The sequence below is a fragment of the Peromyscus leucopus genome, chromosome 11, assembly GCF_004664715.2.
Source record: "Peromyscus leucopus breed LL Stock chromosome 11, UCI_PerLeu_2.1, whole genome shotgun sequence".
NCBI classification, from domain to species: Eukaryota; Metazoa; Chordata; class Mammalia; order Rodentia; family Cricetidae; genus Peromyscus; species Peromyscus leucopus.
In genome coordinates, this window is record NC_051072.1 from 49,456,033 (window position 1) to 49,468,863 (window position 12,831).

Here is a 12,831-nt window from a genome sequence, read left to right on the forward strand (position 1 = left end):
TCCAGGAACAAACAAAACTCAGCCTCAGCCTCCCGCCTGGCACCTCCATCTTTTGGACATTTCCAGTTTTCTCTACGTGTTCCTCGGACCTGCTTGCTCCCAAGCTCTCCAAACACAGCTCTGGCTGTAGACACAGCCTTCCTATAGACACAGTGCTGGAAGGGTCATCCAAAGAGCCATAGCTGTGGTGAGACACTCTAGTCCCTTCCAACAGAAGCAGTCCAAATCCCTTTCAGAACAAGGCCTCAAGAATAAGAGGTGTCTAGGTCATGTCTTCAGGAGAAGGGTCTGCCCCCTCCCCCACCCCCTTCATTCACCGATCTCCTCACCGTCAATAATTTGATATCAAGTCTTGTGGCTGTGCCTGAAGCATCCTGGGTGTTTTCTATGGAAACCTCTGCCTCCTAACCCTCTGCAGACCCTTTGGGGAGAGTCAAGCTTCCCTCTTCCCTTATGTTCAGCCTAGTAGTTATTCAACATAAAAGAGGAAGTGAGGATTGAAGTGTCCGGCATTCGAATTTAGCCTACAATTCTCCTTCCACTTTCTCATCCAAGTCACTTGTGGTCAGATCATCCCACGGTCTCCAAAGCTCCTTTCAGATCATCTTAGACCTTTACATTTGAGATGCCCATGGACATGTCACCATGAGGGGTCCCTTCAGCTCAACTAGCTGAGAAAAGCACTGGTTTCTCAGCCAAGCCTCTGTGGAGACTAGAGACAGGACTAGGCAGCCTTTCTCCCACAAACTGACGCCAGAGCCAGGCCTTGAGTGCCACAGTCTGTTTTTCGGCTTCCTAGCCTTTATTCAGTACCAAGCTGAGCAATGTTTGTTTGATTATTTGTTTGTTTTTGTTATGCTCAGGGTTCAAGTCAGCAAGTTAAGTATTTTTATGACCTATACTCTATTTTATCCACAATGAGCATTATTGATTCCTATGACTATATAAGAATACATATTCTTTTGTCTTAGCTTAGTATAATGAGGAAAATAAAAGCCAATGAAAATTTGGCATGGCCTCTTAGGTGCTAAATGTCAATAGATACATGTGTGAGAAGGGCAATGTGTAAAACTCTGATCTTTCTCTTAAATGGAACTATGGGCACAATGGAACAGACCAGCAGGCACCTTCCACCATTGTTGGCATGTTTCCAGGGAAGCCAGAGAGAACATTCTCCCAAACCCTCACTCAGGCTGTCATCCCTTCCTCAAAACTCCAAACTCTGAGGCATTTTTCAAGTCACCTTGGGACTCAAGTTTCTGGGCCGTCTGGATTCGAGCCCCAGCCTGGTGGTGTTAGTTCTGTCTGTTCTCCGAGTGGCTTCCCCAGCCCCAGGAAGAGGCCAAGACCTCACTGTACAGGGAAAGCAACTTCTTCCTTCTATCCTGTCCTCAGGGCCCTACGGTATACTCAAGGAGGGAAGAGACAGAGAGCATTCGGAATTGAGATGCCTGGAGGTTATCTCACTTTCTACTTAACCGTAATCCTCCGATCATCTTAATAAGTTTTCCAACATTTCAATTCATTTCATTTATCTCCTTCAGATGAGATGGGGAAAGTTTTGAAAATGACCTCAGGGCCTTTTGCACCAAGTAGATAAATGGTCAGGTCTGTGAGAGGTTAATGCCATAGAGTGCTATCTCTCTCGGGCAATTGTGAACCGTCTCATATCAATGGGATGACCACAGTGCTTTGCAAGGAATTATCAACTAATTTCAGAACAGAGATTAAAAAAAAAAAAATTCTACGAAATATATGCAAAGGCTCCTTACTAATTAAATAATTCACTGAACAAATTTGTTAAAATTGAGTTTCCCTTTTTAGAACAAGAGCTAGCTAAGTCCCTCAAGGAAGTGGGACGGTGGGTGATAAATGAGTTTAGGTGATCCTATTCGATGATGTTCTGCTCACAGATGGTATGTCAGCCACCTGGAGAGTTATTAAAATAGGACTTTAATTATGTTTTGGCCATGTTTTGATCTCTATCCTTTCCATCCCCAAAACCCTTTACAAAGAATGGATGCTGGCCTGTGCCTCTAGAGTGGGGAACTCTGAGACACCCCCCCCCGTTAGCTCCACCCCCATCCTTCGGAAGGCCTGGAACAGCATTTAAATAGACCCCTGTCTTCTTCTTGTCTCCCTACAGGGTGCCTGCCACACAGTAGTCAGAGTGAGCTTGCTATAAAACGTGTCAGGCCCATAAACACACACGACTTGTATGTATCTACGATTCAAATTAAAAACTAAATCCAATGTTTAAAAAGTGATGCAGATAAGTTTTCACGAGTTTTCTTTTTAGAGGTCATTTCACCCTCAAGACACTCCCTCCCGCTCCCTGCCACACATATAAACTTGGTTGACCTTCTGGTGGCTTCTAACTCTCTCCCTTGCTTTATTTTCTCCCAAGCCCTCTAACACAACCAACAGTTGACATATTTGACTCCTTTTGCACACTTCTCCCACCTCCTGCATGCCCCACCCCCTGCATCTTCTACAAGGACATAAGGTCTATAGAGACAATAGTTCTGTCGTGGACACATGGTGTGTGGAGCGGGGAGGTGCCTGTATTCATGCAGCGGCCAAAAGTCAATGTTCAGCATCTTCCATCACCCTCCATTTAATTTTTTTGAGAGACAGAGTCTCTCACTGACCTTGGGCTCATTGATTCAGCTAAACTGCCTGGCCATGAAGCCCCAGGGAGTGTCTGTCCCCGCCTCCCCGGACTGGAATTACAGGCGCCTGCTGACACACATGGCCCTTGGTGCTGGGGATCGTTCATGCTTGCACATGAGAACTGCACTACGGAGCCATCTCCCCAGCCTTCTGCTGGATTTCCTCAGCACTTTATCCACGAGGCTTTATCCACACTATTTGACATATAGTGGTCATTCATTAAACGTCTTTTGAGTGACTCAATCTCTTGGAGCGTGACCCAGTTACTTGGAGGTTTTGCAAGAAGAGTAAGCAGAGGGTGGCGGTGATGGTTAATGTTGATGGCATCCATCAAAAATGGAACCGTGAGGCAAGTAGCATTCATTGCTCCCTGCTTCCGGGATGCAGTTGCTAGGTGACCAGCCGCCTCAGGCTCCTGTAGCCATGCCTATGCACCATGAAGGACTGCATCACTCCAACTGTAAGCCTAGATAGCCTCTTCCTCTCTAGAACTGTTTCTTGTCGGGAATCTGGCGACAGCAAGGGTTAGGATTCTGCCGCCACTCCCGATGCATGGCCACACATGCGCAGTTCAACAGCTAAGTAAGGGGTCTGGTGATAACGTGCGTGAGGACCTGCGCATGTTCACGGAAGTCCTTAAAAGGTTGGACGCATGCAGACTCCTCCTTCTTCTTATCTTTTCTTTCCTGCACTCTGTCTCTCTGTGTCTCTGTCTCTCTCTCTCTCTCTCTCTCCCCCTCTCTCTCTCCCCTCTGCACATGCTTCTTCCCAAGGCCTGGTTCTTTTGTCCTCTCCACCCACAATAAAGTTCTGATACTGGGTTTTGTTGTGGCTCGTGCCTCATGACCCCTTCCGCAAGGTAACCAGCGAGGCTTAACATTTTTAAAACAACAGCAAGGACAAAAGTAACTAACCCAGTAGCCAATCAGAGAGAAACTACGAAGCTCTGGAAGACTAGATTCACAACTTTCTAGTTCTTATTCTGATTCCCATTAAGGTCCTGGCATGGAACTCCTTTCCTGTCTTTGAATTGGCCGCATCTGCCCATAATATTATCCACTTGATCCTTCGACACTCCTTAACTTGAACTAGCTTGAACAGGAGAACAGAAAGAGACTCTAGAAAAGGAACAGGCAGGCAGATCATAGACAGCCAGGCAGCCACTGGGAACCCTGTGGCTTCTGGTCTGTTTGAAATTCAAGGCCATCTAAGCAGGTTTCCAACAGAGAAGCGACATGCTGATTTTTCTTTTTCAGAAGCTCTCTCTGACTGCTCTATGGAGAAAAAGACGCTTGTCAAGGATATAGAGGATAAAACTTACTACAGAGGGAGAGGGAGAGGGAGAGGGAGAGGGAGAGAGAGAGAGAGAGAGAGAGAGAGAGAGAGAGAGAGAGAGAGAGACAGAGACAGAGACAGAGACAGAGACAGAGACAGAGATTAAAGAATTATCTCACTCAGTTGTGGAAGCTGATGGTGTAAAATACATAAAGTGAGATTCATTCACCTAAGAGTTGATGATCAGTCGTGAGTTCCAGGGCTAGAATTTCAGGCTAGAGGTCCAATCCCTTCTTCTTCAGGAAGTTCTAGTTTTGGGCCTTAGTGTGGTTCGCTGTCACCCACATTTTGCGGGGTAATCTGTTTTACTCTGCTAACTTAAATGTCAATTATATCCTCTTTAAATGCCTGAACAGTAACTTCTGTACTGACATTTAACCACAACAATTAGGTTCAAGAGCCTTGCCAAACACATGCTCTTCGGCAGTCACCCGGGGAGGGTGAACTCAAGAAGGCAGAGAGAAGGCAATTAGGATAATCCAGATGTGCAAGAACTGCTGCTTAGACCACAAGGGTAAGCAGCAGAGGAGACAGAGTTGGACTGTTTTGCTGGCCAAGCCAACAGAATCAGCTAGTACAGAGTGTGAGTGTGTGTGTGTGTGTGTGTGTGTGTGTGTGGTGTGGTATGTGTGTGGCAGGTATATATTTGTGTGTGTAATGTGTTTATGTGGTATGTGTGTATGGTGTGGTGTGTGTATGTGTGGTGTGGTGTGTGTGTGTGGTGTGTATATGTGTGTATGGTGTGATGTGATGTGTGTATATGTGTGTATGGTGTGATGTGGTTTGTGTGTGTGGTGTGTGTATATGTGTGTATGGTGTGATGTGATGTGTGTGTTTGTGTAGCATTAATTCTAATTGGTCTTAATAATAAAAACCCAGAGTCAGATATAGGGGTAAATGCTGAAAGGTCAGAGAGACAAAAGAACAAGCCACAGCCACATCTTACCTCACCAACTCCTCAGCCTGAAGTGGGGCAAGATCCTGTCTATAAATCCTAAGTCAGATCCTGTCTCCACCCGCCTTATATTCCTTGTTTCCACCTCCCTAGTGCTGGGATTAAAGGTGTGAGCCACCACCACCTGGCTCTGGTTCTGTTCTAAACAGAGTCAATCTCCTATAGCCCAGGGTGGCCTTGAATTCCTAATCGACCTACTTCCTCCTCCCAAGTACTGGGATTAAAGGTGTGTGTGTGCCACCACTGCCTGGCCTCTATGGCTAACTAGTGGCTTACCTCCACACTCTGATCTTCAGGCAAGCTTTATTTGTTAGGTCACAAACAAAATATCACCACATGTTTGTGTGGTGTGATGTGTATGGAGTGTGTGTGTGTGTGTGTGTGTGTGTGTGTGTGTGTGGTGTGATGTGTGTGTGTAATATGTGGTGTGTGTAGGTGTGTATGTGTGTGGTAGTTGTATGAGTAAGGTGTGTGTATGTGTAGGGGTGTGTGTGTGTGTGTGTGTGTGTGTTCCCTGAGCAACAGGAAGACAATTTTTATCAACCATGAGGAAGACATTAGGAGAGTAATTTGTGGGGAGGAGGAAAATACAGGACTCTAAATGTGATGTGTTGAGATGCCCCCACAAACATTCAGGTGATAGGCTGGACAGTTAGATGTGTAGTGCATGTCCCACAGACATTCAGGTGACGGGCTGGACAGTTAGATGTGTTGTGCATGTCCCACAGACATTCAGGTGACGGGCTGGACAGTTAGATGTGTGGTCCAAAGTTTAGAGAGAGGTTTGAATCGGCTAGAGAAGACCGGGAGTACAGGACATGGCTGCAGTATTGAGTCAAGAGAACTGTGGCTTTCACAGCGGCTGTTTGGGGACAGAGGTGGGCACAAGAGCTTGTCTGGGGAGACTCAGAGATGAGAAGGGAGGCATGGTATTGAGACTGTCCATCTCACAGTATGCCACAATAAATACTTTTAAATGTTCATCAACATGAGCAAAGAACTAGACCCTATTAGAGGAAGTGGAGTGTTCTAAAGAGAAGAGCAGCCGATCTGAAGAGAACTTGGTTGTTTTATGGAAAGAGAACCCTATGATAATGGCTAGAAAGGTCTAAAGAGCCATCAAGACAACAAACTGTGGATTCCTGATGGCATGGATAGGCTCAGTGGGTTGTGAATGTTTTCAATGCTTGGTTTTTCCTAATCCCTGGGTCCCAAATAGGCTGTCTTGACAGCTTTCCTTCCCATGGAGCAACTGGCCACACTTGACATTGGCAGCTTCAGAACGCTCACGGCTTCCAGGTATCGGGATTGTCTCCTTTTATATTTAGACTCAGTTGTATTTATTTTAAGGCCTCACTCCAGTCTCATCTCCCCCTGTCCCCCTGGCTCTCTGGGTAAACAACGTCTGCTCTTCGCACTGTTTGGTCTTTCTTCTGACTACTTTTTCCTTCTCTGTCCCTCAGACTTTGTCCCAGCCCGGTGGCCTTCAGATGCAGCTGTTCTTCTACAGAACTTACCAGAAGTTTCCTGGGCGGTGATCGGCCCCTTCATTGCTGAACGCCCTTCTCCAAGAGCATCTCTTCAGGCTCATGGAAGGCATGCACGACGTGATTCTTCTGCCTAGCTATCCATTCCATCTAAAACCCAGAAGGGAACTGACTGGGTGTGGGTCTGCCCACAGAAAGGATTGAACCATGGAGCCTCCAGGCTAACAGTATCAGGACTGGGGGCTAGGGAGTAAACTGGACAAAAACACAGATAATAACTGTGGCAAACTGGACACAGGAATGTGAGAAATGACCATCTTCCCACTAACCCGATGTGCATTCAGCGCCAGCTTTTCAAGGGAGGACATCCACACTCAGGGGTGTGACTTGCCGATATCTAGCTGCTGAGAGACACAGCCAGGACTCTAACCCAGGTCATCAACATGAGATTCGCCCTCTTCCAAGGGTGGTTACCTTGTCCTCTGCCCCCTCTGTGTCCCTCTTAGCCTTTATTTCAAAGGAGACATGGGGGGAGGGTGGAGAAGGAACACACAGTGATGATGAATGGAAATTATATATATATATATATATATATATATATATATATATATATATATATATATATAACACTTTGAAAACTGTAGAGTCATGCAGATGCTTTCAAATGTTGCCGTTAAATGTGGAAATGGTTTATTGAATTATCCTTCCCCTACAATGGTGAATCATTTTAATCTTCTATCTTCCCCAAGACAAACAATTGAGAGAGGACACATGGGGGCTTAGGTTAGGGAGGGGAATGCTCAGACCGGAGCATGGTAAACCAAGATTGCCAAGAAATCAGAACACACCGCTCTCAGAAGCACTCCAAAAGTAATGCTGACCAGTCGATGAGAAGCCAGTGTCCGCAGGGGCAGCTCTGTTTGCTTCGGTTGCTGTTTTGGGGAGTGGTCTGATTTGGGACCAGCCCACCTAGCAAAGAAGTACAGTTAGAGAAAAACCAGGAATCATTGAGATGAATAATTTGCCTCACAATTGAAGGACTAATTGGGGGTGGGGGTGGGGTCATGTGGTGGGGGTCCACAGAGGTTTCCTAGTGAGATGGGAGCTTGCTTTACCCAGCAGGGCTGCATAAGGGGAAGGATTGACCACATGCATGGTCACCAGGTGTTTGGAAGGGTCTGCACTTGGCTGTGCTGCAGGGAGGTCTTTTGCTCCGCCCCTTGGCATTCCTTTAAAAGCCTTTAGAAGAGACAGGAGGGGCCGGTGGGTTTTAACCCAGGCCCTCCCGAGGTTAGCCTATGTTTGTCTCTCTCTTCTATATTTCTATCTAAATCCCTTATCCTTCACTCCTCAAGAGTCCCCGGGGTAAATAATTGTGGGAGCTGGTCTCCCACAGTCATGTGTGAAAGGAAGAAAATAGCAATAACCCCAAAGAAAAGCCGAGAGCCCGAGAAACCTGGCTTCCTGCCCCACCCCCATCCTCAGTGAGCCAACAGGGAAATTGCAGAGAGCTCATTCAGAGATCTTCAGATGAGAAAGCAGGTCACTCCTCTTCCAGCTGCTGAGGGCCTTCTCTTGAGGAAATGGGTATGTTTATCAGGCAGATGTGCTCGTGAGTGGTTATGTGAACATGACCCCTAGTGTCCAACTTGCATGGCACCCACAGGGGAAAATCTCTGTGAACGGAGGGCTGGAAACAGAAACCTCGTAATAATGTCCAGGAGGGTTTCGATCTAGTTTCCTATTTTACAAACAAACTATAGGCCAGGGAGTGAGGACTTGCCAAGGGACACACAGACTGTGACAAAGCTGGACTGGAGCCCGAGTCTTTTAAGGCCCAGACTAGTTCATCTTCTTGAGAATGTTTGTCATGGGGCGCTGTTGGCATTGAGCAGTTTGTGATAAGACCCGCCTTCAGAAGAACGTGAGAATTAGTGTTTCTCATTGCATGGGCTGGAGCATAAAGTGGGCATTGACATCATCTACACACACTGGGATCTGAAGCCATGCTGGTCAGTAACTAAATTTTAAAGCTCTCATCTTAGGGCTTATTTCTTACCTTGGGGAGGCGGGGAGGACCGTGGTCACGTGGTTGCAGTGTGTGCAGGAGCCAACCTCAGGTGTCGTTCCTCAGGTGTTGTCCGCTTTATTTTTTTTTAAATGTCTTTACAGTTTGGTTTTTTATTCAGCGTGTTTGTTTTGTGTATTCGGGTATATTTGTGTACCACGTGTGTTTGGTGCCCAGAGAGGTTAAAAAAAAAACAGCACCAGATCCCTTGGAACCGGAGTTACCAATGGGTGTGAGCCACCATGTGGGTGCTGGGAACTGAACCTGGTCCTCTTAACCATAAACCTACCTCTGAAGCCTTCACCCCTCCTTAGCTTTTTGAGACAGTCTCTCCCTGCCCTGGAGCTCATGGAGTAGGGTAGGGTGGATGGCCAGCAAGTTCCAGGTATGCCCCTGTCTCCACCTCCCCAATGCTGGGATTACAAATACTTGCAACTGAAAGGGTTTTCTGTACCCCGATATTGGGTTTCTCTGTCGGTGCAATAAATCAGATCAGACTGAATTAAAAGCCCAGGTTTAGTGAGCAAAGCACCCCCAGGTGATTCTCAGGGGAAGAGAACAGTAGAGAAATAACAGGGCCGTGTCTTAAATACCCTGTAGGCGTGGTCTTGAGCATCTCTGGGGGAGGAACCGACCCTTGGCGGGCTTTCTGAGGGGCGGGGTCTGGAATGGGAGGAGTGGGCACCTGGATCGGAGATCCCAACAGCAACAGCACCTGGCTTTTTTATGTGAGTTCTGAGGGTTTTGCATTCAAGTCCTTGAGCTTGCCAGGCAAGCCCTGGACTGACTATCTCCCAGCTCTGTGTTAGGAACCGTTAAAGATTTAAACCCTTTGCATATTTTCTCCATTACACACCACACATTTCAATGACAAATTATGCCATTTCTTCTTGGCCCAAGGTTCTTAATGATCTTCAAAGGAAAGAAATGGTATCCTAAAACTGGGACATTCAGTCAGAATGGAAATCAGATGGAAGGAGTCTCCTGAGATCTCCAGCTCCAGACATTTGTGTCCGCAGCTGTTACATTCCATCCATTTCCTGTCCTGCCCCCAGCCTGCTGAGCAATGCCAAAGGACATCGTGTCCCCAGGCACGCTGACTCTCCTACACACCCAGACGATCTAACTCAGCTAGCTCTTAACATCCAGAGAGGTATTTGGATCACTCCCTGCCAGAGTCCTGCCAAAAGCCCTTCCCCATTCCCTCATCCTCTAGCTCTTGTCCACTTCTCAGTCCCCCGTCCATAAAATGATCTCCCCTGGGAGTTCAATAAAAAGAAAGAGCAAGGTCATTCAACATGACTCAACGATGTTTCTTTACCTATCCATCTTAGGTCTCTTTCCAAAGGCAGACCGTGCCTTTCTTTCCACGGTCTCTGAGACACTCCTCCATCAGCCACCAACGTTCTCCTCCAGTTCCAGTGGTCTCCTGATATCACATTTATAGAAAATTCGAATAGTCAAAATATGACCCCCACCCCCACCTCCCACCCCAGGGTCATAGGGGCTTCCTCTTGCAGTGGTGGCAACCAGTACAGAGAGGCGTGACTGGTCAATGTGATGAGAAAAAGACCGAGGGCTGAGCCCTAAATGGGACATCATTACCAGCCCTACCCCTGACCCTCCCAGGCTCGGGGAACGCCGTGGAAGAGGAGGTGGAAAGGTTGTAAGAATTGGAGGAAGGAGAGGAGGGCTGTGAAATGTTATCCTTTAGGGTAGCAAGCTCGGCTTCTGTTCCCAGTTGTGCCCAAGGGCTCCCGTAAACTTCTGTGGTAGCCAGCCTCTGAGATGGCCCCATGGCTCACCACCTAGTGGTCACGACCCCTGTGTTACCCTTCCCATACTGAGTAGGGCTGGCCTACGCAACTGGTAGGACATTAAGAAAATGATGGTTGTGACTTTTGAGGCTAGGTTACAAAAGACATTACAATTTGGTCTTGCGACCTCTTGGATCCCTCTAGGGGAAGCTGACTTTAAGGACAGCCCTATAACACAAGCTTCCTGGAAATATCCAAGGGAACCATCTTGGCACTGGGTCCTCCATCCTGTCCAAACCTTCTGATGACTGCCACCTTAGTTGACATCTTGACTGCAGTAAAAGAGCCTGAGTGAGAAGCCTCCAACTTCTCAAATTCTTTTTATTTGTTTATTTATTTATTTATTTATTTATTTATTTATTTATTTATTTATTATGTATACAGCATGTATGACTGCAGACCAGAAGAGGGCACAAGATCTCATTACAGGTGGTTGTGAGCTACCATGTGGTTGCTGGGAATTGAACTCAGGACCTCTGGAAGAGCAGCCAGTGCTCTTAACCTCTGAGCCATCTCTCCAGTCCCCAGCTTCTCAAATTCTTAACCCACAGAAATGCATGCAATATCAGCTTCTTGTCTTCAAATATTGTTTTTAGTACTTTATCATCTAGCAGTAGGTCACCAATACAGATCTTGGTAACTAGAGTGTAACAGTGTTGCCCTAACAAAATCCTATGGATGGCTTTGGAACTGGGAAGTGGACAGAAGTATTAGAAGAAAACTGTCAGACAAGCCCGAGAGTCTTGAAGGTCCAACAGGAGAAGGTTGGTGGTCTTCAGGGGGCAGCAGGCAAGAGTTAAAGAGAAATGGTTGAAAACTCAGGGAGCATGAATCCTTCCCAGGAAGCGGCAGCAAGTTCTGCAAAGTAGAAAATAGAGTAGTGAACTTGCTCATCTGCCTGACACATGCGAAGGTCAGAGGACAACCTGTGGGAATAGGTTCTCCCCTTCCTCTGCGCAGACTCCGAGGATCAAACTCAGGCTGTCCAGCTTGGTGGCAAGCACCTTTACCCACCCCCATTGATGTACTGACTCCAGTTGAATTTCAGTAGAAGTCCTTATAATTCCTGACCCTCATGTCATGTGAGACAATAGATGTTTATTTTAATCCATGAAGTTTGGGGTCTATCTTTTAATCCGATAGTAAATAACTAATACAGTGCTCAATAAATATTTGCTAATGAAGTAAAAAAATAATATCTCACAAAGGAACCAAGTTCTCAATGTGCTCAATAATTAAAACCCCTGAAGCCCCTTCAAGTATATGCTCCTAGGCCCTTGACCCTTAAGGTAACCATATTTCCTCGTCATGGATGTGCTGTATAAGGAGAAGGCAAGCTGAGCTGTTGGGATTCACCACACTGCTGACCAGTGTGGACATAAATACCTAGAGTTTTCCTGCCTTGCCCACAGTCAGGACAAATGTCTCTCACCCGCCAGTCCCACAGCCGCTCAGACCCAACCAAGTAAACACAGAGACTTATATTGCTTACAAACTGTATGGCTGTGGCAGGCCTCTTGCTAACTGTTCTTATAGCTTAAATTAATCCATTTCCACAAATCTATACCTTGCCACTTGGCTCGTGGCTTACTGGCATCTTCACATGCTGCTTGTCCTGGCGGCGGCTGGCAGTGACTCCTTCTGCCTTCCTGTTCTTTCTTTTCTCCTCTCTGTTAATCCTGCCTATACTTCCTGCCTAGCCACTGGCCAATCAGTATTTTATTTATTGACCAATCAGAGCAACACATTTGCCATACAGAACGTCCCACAGCAAGCGGCCATGGGGACAAGGGTAGTGTAATCCAGGAGACGGATCCTGTGAGAGTTAAGACATCACTCACTCACTTCCTCCCAACTTCCTGCTCTTTGCAAGACAGCAGTGTAAATGCTGTGGCTGGCGAAGCCCATCTTGTTTTCAATCCTTTGCATGTGTTCTTTGGAGCCACAGCAAGACAAACAAATCCTGTTTATCAGATAGTCCAGTGGGAGAGCAGAAAGCCGTCCACAATGAAGGAAACTGTCTGATTGATGGAGTAGACAGCCAATGAGACCTGTGCTTACCTCAGACTGCATTCACACGCCCTGCCCTATGCTTCTCCAGAGAAGCCTATGTGTAGAAGTTGTGAATGAAAATTGGTCCCCACAAAGATACAAGAGCATGATTTTCCTACTAAACTCAACAGCCTTACTCAGGAACTCCCCTCTGGGCTGAAAAGCCCTGAAGTTAGGACTGTATTTGAGTGCAAGCTACAAACACCACTGAAAATGCTTTCCAAAGACAGGGCTTCTTCTCTCGGGTGTCAGGGCAGCAGGAGGTGGAGCCAGGCCTGCCTGCCTTCCTGTGCTACCAGCCTTCGAGCATGGCTACCATGTGTCCATAAGGGTGTCTTGCTCACGGTCAAAGCAAGAAGAAAGAAGATGGGGGAGAGAGCAGAGGTGGATGTGCGCGTGAAAGCTCTCCCCAACAGCTCTCACTCATATCCCGTTGGCCAGAAC